Raw genomic sequence first — 16553 nt, forward strand, 5'->3', positions numbered from 1 at the left:
TTTCCCTCCTGTCCAATCACAGCTCTCAACGGCCCCATGTCGTCTTCCGGCTACCGATTGTATAGCTTCCTCAGCAGCCCCTGTTTCCTCAGCAACAAGCAAAGGGCTGGATGTGCGTGCGCTTGTCTGATCTTGGAAGCTAAGAGGGGTCAGTCCCAGTCAGTGCTTGGATGGGTGACTACCTGGGAATCAGACTTCCTGCAGTGAGCAGGGGGTTGTTGTATCCCTTCAAATGAGATTAAGTTTTACCCCCTCCTATCCCCCACTCTGGATGTTTTTTTTTTAAAATTAAGACATTATCCTTGCAGAATCGGGGCTTCTCCATGATGTTTTTTTTTTTTTCTAATTCAGGCATGATCTTTGAAGATTCGAAGCTGTGAAGCTTAACAATGTAGTCTCATTTGAAGGGATAGAACAACCTCCTGCTCAATGCAGGAAGCCTGATTCCCAGGTGGTTGCCCATCCAACTACTGACTGGGGCCGACCCCGCTTAGCATCCCAGATCAGACAAGCGCACGTAGGAAAACAGCAGGAAAACAGCACAGCACTCAAGTGTGAACCGAGCTTGCGCATTTGATGAAGCACTGCAATGGGGAAAATGCATGAGTGTGAATACTCACATTTTAATGTGAGAGCATTTAACCTGATGGGTCACTGAATTCATTGCGATGGCGGGCGCAATGTAGATCGGCCCATACACAGCAAGATTTGTCATTACCTTTCCTCAGATTATGGAAAATACTAAATATTATTTTATATTATGAAGAACCATAAAGAAAACCCTCTAAGTAGCCCATGGGTTCCACTTATATTTTTGTCCGTAAACGAAAGGAAAATATGTTAACTGTACTATCCTCTGTCAGTAACTATTTTTTCCTTTGTTCCTTCATCTTTGTTTGAGATATCATTTATATTACGAAGTCATGAAACTAGGGATGTACGAAAGTCACTTACCTTGTCCCGCAGCTTTTTTCGCGGTGGGGGGGAGGCGCTTCGCTTCTCCCCCCGAAGTTCATGCGAGGGGGGGGTGTCTTCCTGCCTCGCCCGGTCGAAATTCAGGCCAGGGAGAAGCGCCCCGTCTCCCCGGCCGCGAACTTCAAAAGAAAAGTAAAAAAAAAAAAAAAGCCCCGTGATAGGCTACGTAACGATTTACGTAGCCTATCATGGCTAGAACTGCAAAGTCAGCCGTGATTGGCTACGTTAATCATCACGTAGCCTATCAAGGGTGACTTTAAAAAAAAAAAGCGCGTACGCAAATGGCGGCCCCCATAGGGAGCCGCCATTCGCGTTCCTTATTTGGTCCCTGTAGTCTATGTAAAGATTTATGTAGACTACAGGGACCAAATAAGGAATGCGAATGGCAGCTCCCTATGGGGACCGCCATTAGCGTACGCGCTTTTTTTTTTCTTTCAAAGTCACCCATGATAGGCTATGTGACGATTAACGTAGCCTATCATGGCTGACTTTGCAAATCTAGCCATGATAGGCTATGATAATCGTTACGTAGCCTATCACAGGGGCTTTTTTACTTTTCTTGTAATGGCGGCGGCGGCAGCCCCCACCCCTGACGAAGACCTGCCAAACCGCCGCCGGGACCCGCCGCCGGGAGCGACATTCGTAAAAGGTAAGTCCCATCCCGGGGGTGGGCGGGGTGGGCAGGGGAGACTTTCTCCCCGAACCTTCGGAGGACCGAATGCGTTGGCACTCGGCCCCCCGAAGTTTCGGGGAGAAATTCTCCCCCATCCCTACATGAAACTCCAGTGCTCTAGAGCCAGAAATATAACAACTTTTGAAACTAGAGGAGGTGCTTATTAACTAGATTATGAAGTGTTTAGGCCAACAAAAGCAAAAGATCATGTCAGGTTCCAAACAGGAAGTGACTGGCAATCTGTCCAAATAATAGGTGAATACTTGGCAGGAAAGTATGCTATCTAAGATAAGGAAGGGCTGTAGCTCAATGATAGAGGGCAGGTTTTATGTGCAGAAGGTCCCCAATTCAATTCCTGGCATCTGCAGGTCGGGCTGGAACTATTCTTGCCTGAAACCCTGGAGAGCTGCAGCCAGTCACTGTTGAAAATACTGGGTTAGATGGACCAAAGGGCTGACTCAGTACTATAAAGCAGCTTCCTAAGATGCAGTCCAAAGTGTTTAATACAGAGTGAAGAGAAGACCATGTGGTGGAAGTAGGGATGTCAGAGAATTCCGCCACGGATCTCGGTGAGGCCGAATGCCAGTGCATTTGGCCCCCCAAACTCCATGGCAGAACGATCTGCCACCCCTCTGCCCCCCCGCGGATCCCCCCCGGGACGAGACTTACCTGGGGCGGATGTTCCGGGCGGCGGTGGCTGCGGTGGCTGGTCTTCCGACCGGCTGCTGCTGCCGCCATTTGCAGTCTTGTGGGTTGTTGTTTTTTTTACAAGACATGATAGGCTACATAAAGATTTATTTAGCCTATCATGGCTGGGTAAAAACAACAACAACAACAACAACAACAACTGCGTACGCAAATGGCGGTGGCTAGGAGTGCACGAAAGCCACTTACCTGGTCTCGCAGCTTTTCGCGGTGGGGGGGAGGCGCTTCGCTGCTCTCCCCCCGAAGTTCAGGCCGGGGGAGGAGGCTTCCCGCCTCGCCCAGCCGAAATTCAGGCCGGGGGGGAGGCTTCCCGCCTCACCCGGCCGAAATTCAGGCTGGGGAGGAGGCGCCTCGCCTCGCCCAGCCGCGAAATAAAAAGTTCTTTAAAAAAAACAAAACGCCCCTGTGATAGGCTACGTGACGATTAACGTAGCCTATCAAGGCTACATTTGCAAAGTCAGCCGTGATAGGCTACGTAAATCATCACGTAGCCTATCACGGGTGACTTTAAAAAAAAAAAAAAGCGCGTACGGCTAATGGCGGCCCCCATAGGGAGCCGCCATTCACATTCCTTATTTGGTCGCTGTAGACTACGTAAAGATTACGTAGACTACAGCGAAAATAAGGGCAACGCTATTTGCGTTCCCCTTATTTTTGCCGTAGACTACATAAAGATTTACGTAGACTACAGGGACCAAATAAGGAACGTGAATGGTGGCTCCCTATGGGGGCCACCATTTGTGTACGCCCTTTTTTTTTTTTTTAAGTCACCTTTTTTTTTTTTTTTAAGTCACCCTTTTTTTTTTTTTTTTTAAGTCACCCAAATCTAGCTGTGATAGGCTACGTTAATCGTCATGTAGCCTATCACGGGGGCGTTTTTTTAAAAAATTATTTTTATTGGAATGGCAGCGGCGGCAGCCGGTCGAAAGATCGGCTGCCGCCCCCGCCCCTGACGAAGACCCGACGAACCGCCGCCGGGACCCGCCGCCGGGAGGGACATTCGGGAAAGGTAAGTCCCGTCCCGGGGGGGGGCTGCGGGGGGGGGAGAATTTCTCCCCGAAACTTCTTCGGGGGGCCGAACACGTTGGCGCTTGCCCCCCCAAAGTTTCGGGGAGAAATTCTCCGCCAACCCTAGCGGCGGCTATGGCCACCGCCATTTGTGTTCCTTATTTTTGGCCATCTTAGTCTACGTAAATATTTAAATATTTATTTATTTAAATATTTAAATATTTAATAAATATTTACATAGGTTAAAACGGCGAATCAAAAAGGGATGCAAATAGCGCCCGCCATGCTATTTCCGTTCCCCTTGATTTTTGCTGTCATGGTCTACGTAAATATTTATGTAGACTAAGATGGCCAAAAATAAGGAACACAAATGGTGGTGGCCGTAGCCGCTGCCATTTGCGTACGCGGTTTTTTTTTTCCCCCAGAGCCCTCCGCGGCTGGAAATCCGGCTGCGGATGGCTCTGGCCTGGGCTGGGCCTGGCCGGCTGCTCCGCAGAGCTGCCATGGAGCACAGCCGGCCATGGAGGATTCCGGGGGGGAGGAACGGAGCGCCTCCCCCCCATCAAGGATTCCGGGGGGAGGGACGGAACGCCTCCCCCCCCACCATCAACATAATCCACGGAAAGGTAAGTGACTTTCGTACATCCCTAGACCTGGAAGTAGTTTGAACATCTGAAAAAAAAATATGCCTCCAGGTGCAATGAATGTGTTTTCAGACCACCACACTTTGGAATATATGTCTGTCGTCATCCCTAGTTAATGAAACTAAAGCCAGCATCCGTTTTCACTACCACAGTCTTTATTTTTATAGCCTGGTAACCTGTCATTATGAAAAATTACCATCACTATGCAATTCTCATTTTAGGATGCCTATTCATTGCTTTTCTTCCCATATCTTGAAGTGTACATTGTTCCAATTATCTTTAGCTTGACGAGCCATTAGCAAAAAACACTGTTGCTCTTTGTGTGTCTCCTTTATTAATGCAGCATCCTGTGTAATGCATTGTGTTTGCACTAGCAAGTTAGTGGTGCTAGCAGATCACACGTGTCCTATCATTTTAATGACGTATGCTTGCCATGTAGGAGTCAGGGGAAATAAAATAAAGATCGATTAGGTCAAGCATCATCCTCTACAACATCCAACCTCCATCCCTTAAAGCACAGATATAAAGAAATACTCTCAGATACCCTCCAGATGTCACAATTTGCTGGATACTACCATGATTTTTATATCAGCTTCCCAGTAGATTATTGCTCTTGTAAAGTTCCAGTTTTAGAGGGGTTTTAAATCATCATCATAGAACAGGAATAGAGCTCATGTCTATGTGCCCCCATACACTTCCATAGTTTTTATGGTGGGTGCCTTTAGAGTAAGGCCTTTCCTGTGGCCTTTCACCGATTGCCTTATTCCGCCACTGATTTGCTTCTGAAAAAACCCTCCTTACCGCCTTTGACCTTGCCTCCTAATGAAGAACAGCCTTTGGAGAACCCCCACCAGCAGCTGCATAGCACTGCCATTCGCACAAATCCCCCCCAACCAGCCAAGAGAAAATGCAGTTTAACAACCACACTGCAAGCTGCTGCCGCTGTTCAGTCCTTCATCTCAAACAACCATGGAGAAAAGATGGCTTTGTACAGTAGGTATGGGCATTAAATAACATAACTGCTAAAAATAACAATGTTCCAAAGCTGGAACAGTTTCTGAAATAATGTGTTCCTCAATAGATCCAGTTCCAATATAACATTTGGAGCAAAATGACACTGTGTGGAATTAGAACTGTATATGGGTCAGGTGGTGAGTGTTACTGAGTGAGTGTTCTTTTTCCTTCCTCCCCCTCCCCGTACATCACATGACTCTGACATCTATGACACACGTGATTTCGCTGACTCACTGGAACATAGAATCATAGAATAGTCGCGTTGGAAGGGGCCTTTAAGACCATCGAGGCCAGCCTCTGGACTTGTTGGTCTTATAGTTCCAGAATGTTCCAACATCTGGAACTGACTTCAGTTACTTCATTTTAAAATACCCATGTTACCCGTATCGTCTCAGTTTGAAACATTCCAGAGTGTTACTGTTCCTAGTAGAGTTCCTATCTGTTAAGTTACTTTCATAGTTTCTCCATTATAACCATTCCACATTCTAACTAGTTCCACATTCCAAGTAGTGCATTATTTCTATTCCACTCATTCTTTCTATTAGTATTTCTATTTCATTTTTATAGGCCCATTATTTTTCAGTTTATTATTTATTTATTTTAGTTTATATTATTATAGTTTGTTCAGCTTGCAATGAGCAAAAGACAAAAAGGCAATTTCAATTCTTATTTATTATGAGTTCCTCTTTTTAACTTTAAGGCTGTTGGTAAAATTAGCTATATAAATTTATTTTGAATTTATTTACTAAGTTTATTGTTGTGATTACAAAGTTCCTTATAATTTAAATTGTTCGTAGATATAGTGTTGCAAGTATTAATCTCAAATTTATCATTGAAAATTCCTGTGATTATAAGGTACCTTATAATTTTAATATGGTTTAGGAACACACGTATATTGTTATATGTAAGTAGCATTTAATTGTTTGATATTTTAAATGAATATTAGTAATGTTCCTGTTTATTTTTTACTTTAATTTAATTATATATCGTATAATAATCTAGTCCTAGTTTTTATTTTATATAAATTTAATGTACAATCAGCCATCACTATTACCAAAGACTAACAGTATTATGTTTTAATTACTCTTATCCACAAGTATATTATATTTGCTGTCTGAGTCTATACCAAGTCTAGTCCATCAGTAAGCTGTTTTATTTTGCATTATATTTTTAATAAATGTGTTAAAACTAGTTTCAGTTTGATTTCATATTTACTTACTTGAAGCAAAAAAGAAATTAAGTTCCTTTTATTTTCAAGTTTATGGCATGCTGGTTAATTACTTTGTATCAATTTTACTATTTTAGGTGCAATAACATATTTAATTAAAAAGAGTGTCAATTATCTATTTTTTTCTGCTTTGTTTTAACCTATACTAATGATCTGATTTGTTGTAATCATTAAAGTAGATAGGTAGTATAAAAAGCCTTCAAGGAACATTGTAGTGTCAAAACATTTCGGACTATATGAAAATTAAGAGTTCCATCTCCTGCTAGTTACAAATCCTTCCCAGAATTATGTTATTTTGGGACTGTTATATATGTAATCTTTACACAATTGAAACTGACATGGTTAGAACCATTCCGTAACTTAAATGTTTTGGCACAATCTATTGTAAGCTGTGGAGGAAACAAAAGGAGTGAGAACCATCCCTGCCAGAAGGATGAGACTGGTGGTCATGTATCTAAAATCACACTTTATTCACAAATGTGTATACGTGGGTAATTTGCAAAGGAACTACCAGTGGGGAAAAGGTTACACATGGCTTTTATCAGAAAACATAGTACATAGTAAAATACTAAGCTAAGGTAATACTAAGCTAAGGCCTATCAAGAGCTTGCATAGGTTACCTATATCCAATCATATTAGAGTTTATGCTGATCACACACGCATCATCAGGCATGTATGACATGCACAGGATGCTTCCGTCTGTGAATACACATTAAATACATTCTATAGCAGGGCTCAATGATTTACAATACACATCAAGCACATTCCGTGGTAGGATTTACAAGTAAGTTCCTGCCATACAGTACCTTATCACATTAGGCAATGAGTTTCTGCCTTCTCATTGTCCTTATAAGAGTTGGAGTCTCCCTTATCTGTGATCAAGGATGTTTATTCCACCCTCTCACCCAGCCATCTGGTCTTTCTTACAATATTCTCTGTACTTTCTTTGGTTCAGGCCTACACTTGGGCCATTTTTCTCCCACAAAGTCACTGCTCCTGGTTGCTCCCACAGCCAACAGTCACTCTGGCATTTGCTCTCTGGGAGCTCTAAGGTACATGCCCTCTAAGTTCACAGGCCAGAACATCTGCTGCAAGTCACTATTGACAGCAATTTTGTAGGGTTCTCTGTTGAGGCAACTGACAACACAGTGTACCTGTTTGGGAGGTGGTGATGGGAAGAATGCTGTTTTACAGATGATGTTAATCTGGGGGTACTTATCATGGCTCAGAAAATTATGATGATTCAGTAAATGAAATGATAGTTAAGAACATAAGAAGAGCCATGCTAGATCAGACCAAGGTTCCATCTAGTCCGGCATTCTGTTCACACAGTGGCCAACCAGCTGCCCATGGGAAACCCACAAGCAGGACATGAGTCCAACACCTCTTTCTGCCCATTGTTTATGATGGTTTAGAAAATAACTGAAGTAATGAAAAGATGGGGCAAAAAATAAATGAAATGAACTAGGGTTACTGAACAATTCACAGAAACAAAATGACCTTTCTACTGTTAGACCCTCTTTTTGCTCTGGTCCTGTCTCCTTTTGGGGTGTGCAGCCCCTGACTAGTCACCCAACATGAAAAGAGCCCCTCAGCCCAAAGGAAGTTGCCCACCCCTGTTTTAGAAGGACTAATATTCATGTCTCCCTCACTCTACATTCTTCATCAAGGGGAAATTTCTTAAATTCAAACAGTGCCTAATGTTACAGGGGAGTTTTAGATGTGCCAGCTCCCTGACATGTGCATTGTGTGCTGTGGATTTAATTGGCATTTTCCTGACACTTTGGCTCAAGAATCTATTTTGTTCTGAAAGGCATGGCCTGAAAAGCTGCCAGGAATGTCATTAAAGCTCTGGAACTGCTGCAGAGCTACAGGAACCATAGAATGTAGTTGTTTTCCTCCTTGATTAGATTAAGAAGGGTTGTTTCCTGGGACTGTGGAAAACATGCAAATGCCTGCTGGATTGGCATGTACCACCCAGCCATCTATGAGTGGACCTTTGAATTGTTGGCCAATCAAAAGCCTTGGCCACTTAGCATTCCAGTCCCCTTCTCTGCCATTTCTGTAGCACCACCTTCCCCTCCTTATTTGGCAAACAAGAATGCTCTCGATCATCATCTTCCTCCATCTTTTCTGGTTTGGCCTATTATAGATAGTATACTGGTCCATGTGCTAGGGGGTGGGTATACTAACAAAGCCATGTTTCTCTTCTGTAATAAATGTGCATAGATCTGTTTTGAAAACAAATATCAGTAAAAAATAAAGTTCGTGTTTTTGGACTTTGAATATAAGAAGAGCCATGGTGGAGCAGACCAAGGGTCCATCTAGTCCAGCATTCTGTGCACACAGTGGCCAACCAGAAGCCCACAAGTAGGACATGAGTGCAACAGCACCCTCCCATCCATGTTCCCCAGAAACTGGTGTGCATAGGCATAGTGCCTCTGATACTGGAACCATGTAGCCATCAGGATTAGCTTGATAGTTTTTATCTCCGGGAATTTGTCCAATCCCCTTTTAAAGCCATCCAAAGAGTTGGCCATCACTATATCTTGTGGAGGTGAATTCCATAGGTTAACTATGTATGTGTGAAGAAGTTCCTTTTATCTACCCTGAATCTCCCACCAATCAGTTTCATGGGATTGTCCCCAGGTTCTAGTACTATGAGAGAGGGAGAAAAATGTCTCCCTATCCACATTCTCCACACCACGCATAATTTTGTACACTTCTATCATGTCTCCCTTTACTCATCATTTTCTAAGCTAAACTCTCCTAGCTGTTATGACTTTTTTTTGTAGGGGAGTTTCTTCAGACCCTTGATCATTTTAGTTTCCCTTTTCTACACTTTTTCCAATGCTACAATCAATGTCCTTTTTAGGTGCAGCGACCAGAGCTGTAGACAGTATTCTAAGTATGGTTGCACCATAGATTTATATAAGGGGAGTATGATCTTGGCAGTTTTACTTTCAATTCCTTTCCTAATTATGCTTAACATGGAATTTGCCTGTTTCACAGCAGCTGCACAATGGGTCAACATTGAGCTGTCCACCACAACCCCAAAATCTCTTTCTTGGTCAGTCACGGCTGGCTCAGATCCCATCTGAATGAGTATTTGAGCTAATTTCTCCATTTTTGAGGTAGCTATTTCCCATTATAGTAAGAGCATAAATCTGCTGTGCACAGCATACCTCTGGTTAAAGGCCCCCTGAGACCTGTGTTGGTCGTTACACTCGCATCTATGAGGGTTACATGTCCATGTGAATGAAAACACATGACAACACAAATTAAAGAAATCCACGCAAATACAGTCTTCATCCCTCCTAATTTCAATCTTTTTACATCTGACTAATTTAATTTAGGATTGCAAGCATGGTCTCTGCCAACTGGACCTCTTCCTCTGTAATTTTTAAGTGTGACTCATTCATTCACTTGGTCTGACTATGTTGTACCTGCTCATTCTTATTTTTTATATCTTTCATTTAACATTTTCCCAGAGCAACACTCCTGTGATATGTCTGATAAATTTTTAATGTTAATGAATACTGATCTCATATCATGTATATAGCAAGACCATTGCTCTTGATTACTCCCTCCCGAGGGAACTCCGCCATGCCCCCTCTTTAATGAGCTTCCGTCGTGCATTAAAAACGTGGTTGTTCAGGCAAGGCATTTGGGGAGGGTTAGGGTATTTTAGAAAATGTTTTTATTGTAGAATTTTATTGTTTTAAACTGTTTTATTGTACATTGTACATCGCCCAGAGTGTCTGGGTGACCAGCCAGATGGGCGATTAATAAATTTAATAATAAATAAAAAATAAAATAGATTAATGTGTTTCATTCACAATAGTTTCAACAAGGGCTCCATCATGTACAGAATAATAATACTCTGGTAAGTTTGTGAGGTTGGACTGGCTGATTTCCAGGGTCCCTTCAAACTTAGTGATGATGATTACTGATTCTAAGGTTAGGATTTGGACAAGAGAAAAAAAAAAAAACTGCTAAAGTGGTCAAACCAGGTGGACAGGTTTAGCCTGGCATATTCCATTATTAGGTAAGTTATAGGCAATATGTTGCCATAGGAACAAAAATGGTCCAAGAAGGCAGAGATGATGGACAGAAATGACTTGTCCTTACTCCCACCTTCCTTTAGCCAGGGTGAGTGGGAAATCTCCAGTCTAAGTATGAAAAGTAGAGCAGATTTGCAGTTTGAAGCAGACTCAGAAAAGAGGCAGGGAGGTGAGTCTGTCTGGGCTCTGTAAAAGCATCTTGGGGGGGCGGGATGGCTGTTTCCCCCTGGCATCTGGTGGCCATTGGGGCTAGTGGGGTGGAGGCAAGGGCAGCCAAGAGCAGGCAGAGCCAAAGGACTGCAGTAGGCAGAGCCAAGGCAGCAGCCCATTGCACAGAAATGTAAAACTGAGGCAAATTTCCTTTGCCTTGAGGTCATGCCTCCCATTCCCCCAAAGCAGAGACTTGGGAGAGGTAAGAACCACACATCGACACACAAATGAGTCTTTTGAATATACAGCTGCAGCAACCCATTGCACAGAAAAGGGGCACTGAGGCAAATGAACTTTGAGTGTATTTCAGTGGGGGGGAGGGAGAACATTGGAAAAAAGTGGGGGAATAGGAAAAGAAATAGCAAGGGGTTGCACAGTGCATACACACCCCATGCTCATTCTCGCAGTCCCAGGACACCCAGTAAAAAAACCAGAACAAATATAGAAAAATATTAACGAAGAATGAGCTCCCAGGGTCTCCCCCCTCAATTCACACATGCACGTCAAACTCACAAAGGAAGCAACCTCCCTTCTGGTGGCTGCTGCTGCTCCCTGTTGTTCAACCTCTCTCAAGATCCAGCAGCCACTGGATCAAGACTGCAGGCTCCCACAGCTGCTTTTTGTTTCAAAAAGCAGTTGTCTAAAGTTACACACAAGTTTGCATGTACTGTGGCTCTTCCATAGCTGAGAGAGGGGGCTGATGTTGAAAGAGACCAGTTTTTCTAAGGTCATCTAGGGCACAATCCTATGAATGTTTAGACAGAAAAAAGTCCCACAACTCCCAGCATGCCTCAGCCAGCCAGTTGTCTGGGGCATGCTGGGAGTTGTAGGACTTTTTGTATGTCTAAACATGAATGGGATTGTGGCCCTAGTGAATTCAGGGGAAACGTGAAATTTAAATCATGAGCTTCCTGGTTCAAGCCCAGTCTCTAAGGGCACAATCCTATGCATGTTTAGAAAAAAATGTCCTACAACGCCCAGCATGCCCCAACCAGGCCTGCTGGCTGGGGAATGCTGGTTCTTAGGACTTTTTTCTGTCTAAACATGCATAGAATTGTGTCCTAAGCCATTATACTACTCTTGCTCTACAGAACTGTCTACAAAAGAACTCTCTATAAAAAAATAAGTACAAGCTCAATATCTAGGAGGTAGCCTAGAGGAAACCCAATAGTCATTTCCCCACCTTCCATATGCATCATTTAGCAGGACTATGCACTATGTGACTGTCCTGACCACCATAGAGTGCTCGTGGGAGAAGCAGGAAAACTCACTCTGTGGTGAGCAGGTTCACATGGTCTACTAAGCTATGCAAATGGAAATGAGAAAATTCCTGGTTCCTGATGTGAGTGTAATAAGGAGATTGGGGTTAAGACATAGTCAAACACAGTTGTATTAATTCGAAGTTTTAAATATGAAACAAACAAAAATACCTTGATTACATCTCAAACCATGAAGAACTGAGTATGGGAAAGGGAAAAGCAAGATCAGCTTGCAAAGGAAGAAGTGTTTTGACCAGTACTTTAAAGCAGTGATCACTGTATTGCAAGCTTTAGCTTTCCAACCAAAACTTTTGAGATGCTATAAAGCGTCAGTTAAACTACAGGGTGCAATTACACATGTGGATTATTGAACTGAACTCATATATCACAAGTCCCATGTATTGTTGTTTCGCTTGTGTTCTGTTTGTGATTATCTAACAACAAAGATATGAAATGATGGAAGGCTGAAGTCTCCCCCCCCCCAAAAAAAAATTGGGCATTGCTAGACTTTGGGTTAGTGCAACAGTAGTGCTATTGGTTGTATCCAACGTAACGCCAACAGGGAAAGTACAAGAGGTGGCATTGTTCCACTAGCAGTTGCCTGTGGAACAACTAGTGCCACTAACACTACAAACATCTAGTGTAATGAAGTCACGATGAGTCGTGTGCTTGGTAAGGGAGTTGTGTTGGGGCTACATTTTGATTGGCAAGGAAGCTTTGCAGTGGATTTGGTAGAGGAAGACCATTACTGAAGTTACTATGCTTAGTTTTCTTTCAACATTATTGCTGCTTGAGCAAGGAGAGCATGTTGTCTGGCTTGTGCTGTCGCACACAGAGGAGCAACATTCTCCAAATTTCCAGGGCTATGGGCTCAGTGTGTAAATATGTAAGTCAGCCTGTATGACAGAGCGCAAAAAGAAATATGGGGGGAGGGAGACTGAATACTTTCGATTGCCTCTTACAAATAACTGCACTCTCCCCCTTAAAAATGGCTTTGGTCTGTACTGAAGAAAACAATTTATATTGCTATTTTATGCACACACGCACACACACAAAAGGGAAGGAAAGAAGGAAAGAGGAAAGAAAGAAAGAAAGAAAGAAAGAAAGAAAGAAAGAATCTCTGAACATTTTCTACTGCAGAATTTAATCTCTCCAGCAGGAAAGAAAAGTCAACCACAGTCAAAAATTCAATCAAAACTTTATCTCATTCACTGTATAGAGACATAAGCTAATCACACAACTTGGAATCAGTTTACTACATGTCATTATCAGTGTTTTCTCTCATAATACAAAAAGCAACATTAAGATTAATTAACATGGAAACACAGCTCATTGAGTAGATTTTTGCTACTGAACCCATACTTTAATTACAAAGATGGTTTGTCTGCCTTATTAATTTCAGTGTCTAGAAGTCCCATATACCTGAACATACTACTGCTAGATTTCAGAAAATGCCATTTTTAATAGGCTTGCTGATTTAGTACTGGCAGTGAAGTTCCACTTGATATTTCAGCATCCTGAGAGAAACAGAAGAGTCCATGTTGGGATTTTATGACCATTACAATATTTCTAGCCTAAGCAAGAACCAGCTGGAAATCCAGTAACTGGAAGCAAATCTACTGTCATACAGCTACTTGGCAGTGTTAAATTCTGAAAACCTGCTGATCTTTTTATTTTCTCCAACATAGTGATTCATGCTTAAGAGCAAAAGCACCTCAGGACTTCCCTTTAATGAGTAATTTACAGGTCAGACTTAGAACCCTTCAAGTGTTGCAAAAACAAGAAGGGAATGAAGCATGGGGGTGGCAGCGGGGAGACAATGTGTGTGAAATGGTTTAAAGGAGGGCTGGACAGAAGGTAGAGTTGAATCTACTGGTAGACTTCTGGGTGATTTGCAGTAGATTGGCAGGGACTCCTGATAGTTTAATAATAGCAGCAACAAAATGACTTCCTCCTCCCTGCCACACACATACACACACCATAAATTATAGTAGATGGTACAAGGCTGAGTAGGGCTTAAGCTCCTTGAGTAGGGCTTCAATACCTATTAAATCCCTTTGTGTTTAGAATCCCTTTTCTTGCCTAACTGGCCACAAAGGCTACTAATCTTTGTTCTGTATTCATTGCAACACATTGTTGCAGATGAAATTCAGAAAGAAAGCAGTAAAGGCAGGCTCTTTAATTCCCATAGTGTACCTTTCTTTCCCTTTTGGGTATTTTGTTGTCCCTAAAAAAGCCCGATGTTGAGTTTTGTACTATCCATGATTTCTCTTACCCCAAAGGTGGATAGATGTTCTATTTCCCCTGATGTGCTGTATTCATTGATTTATTCTCTGGACAGTGTATGTTTTTCTGTATATGAAGTTACACTGTTTAACGCACCCTTTCTTATTGCCATTTTTACAGCCCTTCCATATTGGTGAGTTACTGCCTAGGTCCAAATTTGATTGATCCAACAAGTGTTGCTGTTAACTGGATTTCAGTTTCAGTTGGAATCATTTTTTCCCCTCAGAACTGATTATGTTGAGGAAGGCAGATTTTTAAAGCTTATTTTGAGTCTCTAACCCTTTCATTTGCCTTTTGTTACTGCCTTGAAGTTGTCATACCTGGTGGAACTGGTTCTTTTTCTAGGCTCCGAATCACATTCTTGAAATTCAGATGAATTTTCCAGTGCTCTGTTTCTAACTGAATTTTTTGAAACCCACTTCTTTAGATTGGTGCTGCTACAACAGCTTAATTTTATTATTTTATTATTATTTCAAATAACATATACAAAGTGAATAATCCATATGTTATTTCAAATAATATATACCATTTAACGTATGCAAAATAAGTAATACATATAGAAAAGAATCAAAATTATATATCAGTATCATTAAAGACAAATAAGCATATAACATTTAACTATGCAATAGAATTAATCACCAAATGTCACCCTTTAGACCAAATAAAACTCAAATCATAGTTATGAAGGACTATAAGTAAATACTTACTCCTACCATATGTGTATTATAAATATCATTTAAATACTTTGAACACTACATATGATCAACAAGAAATTAACCATAATTTCATCCCTAAAATTAATCTTTAATAGTACAAATGCTTAAACCATGTATTACACTAGATTAACCTAAATAAATAATAAACAACATCCATATTATAACTGATTTTCATATAATTTATAAAGGGGCCCTAATTTTCATAAATTATTTCCTTTAACCTTTCCACCATATCATAGGCTAGACCTACACTCGTGCTTTTTATCATTATTGAAGTGTACTGATAACTGCTGAGGCACTTTACTGCTTTTCTAGCATTATTTATCAATGTTTATCCCATATTTTCCAACATACCACAACAGATGTCACTGTGTGTGTGCTACGAGGTATACATGTACAAGAGGGATATAGCACCACCATGATGGGATCGCACCACATGACATGAGGTCTAGATCTGGCCGTAGTTTAATATATTCTGTGAGTTTTATGATCTCTCCTATCTCCCCTATCTCCCATATTTTTAAGAACCACAACTTGAGAGAAGGAACTTTCCCATCTCTCCATTTAGTAGCTAGTAACATGAAGCACTTTTGCTGCTATTAACAGAGATTCCATACTAGACTTAGATGTTTTGATTTTTTCAAAAAAGAAATCTTTACAATATCTGAGTTTGTTGGGGCTTGCCTCTGTGGTGGAGGTGAGCAAGAAATGGCCCATGGCAGCATGTGCCCCTCCCTGGGACATTATTTTCAGCCTCTGCCACCACACCACCAAATGTGCTGCCATTAGTCGGCGGCGTGGCGGTGGCAAGAAAGCCACAATTTCAGCAGGACTTATGCCTGACTTGTGATGCTTCTGTTTAATGGGGTTTAATGATTTTGATATCAGCATTAACCACTGCTAAGCACCCGCCGACCCAATCCTTTGTTATTAGCCCTTTAATAAACTCGTAGGAAGTTTAAAAACCAGTTTCTTTGCCAAGGTCCAATTCTGCCTGCAATTGTAGTGCCTGACCGGCACTCCTATGCCTTCTTCCCACTCACTCTTTCTGTCAGTAATATACAGTTCTTCTTATCCTTTGGTCCTGTGATGTTTCCCCAGTCTTTTCATATCAGTTTGATTACTTTGAATCTTGCCTGAAGCTCCAGTTGGAAATGTACTTTTAACTTGTGTGGTGTTAAACTAATTTATTGGCCAGCAGGCACTTCAATAACAAGAAAAGTGTTTTCTTCTTGTAAACTGCAGTAACACAGCACAAGGGATATCTCTGCTATCACCTGTTAGTGATTTGTATTGTTTTCTTGCATGACTGTTTTCTTGCCCTGACTAACTTGAAATAAATTCCTTACTAATCAGCAAGCAGTCTTTTCCCAACCTTCGTCACACAAAATGCCATTCAGTTTTATGTTTCCTCCTGGGGTATTTGACTGACTAGTAGAAACGAAATCAGATATGAGCCACTGTGCTTCCTGTTCTAATAGCTTTGATTACTAAAATGAGTCTGTTTCCTGATTTTTGTGGGCTGCAGATGAATCCCGAAGAAGGCTCGAGTCATCAAAATGTGCCTTCCAAATAACCTGATAGTGTCCTTTCCCTCTAACATCAATTAGATTAGCAAGCAAATGCCAGAATTGCCATATACTCTAATAGACCACAAGAGAATAATAAGCTTCAGTGCAAATGCTGTCCTTTGAAGACATCTTGATTATTTGTGGTAATGAGGAGCCTATAATCTTTTCTAATGTACTTTATCTTCTGAGTTGGTAAGGGG

This window comes from Heloderma suspectum, chromosome 1 (genome assembly GCF_057233095.1).
Source record: "Heloderma suspectum isolate Gila_16-S chromosome 1, 16-S_ref, whole genome shotgun sequence".
NCBI lineage: Eukaryota > Metazoa > Chordata > Lepidosauria > Squamata > Helodermatidae > Heloderma > Heloderma suspectum.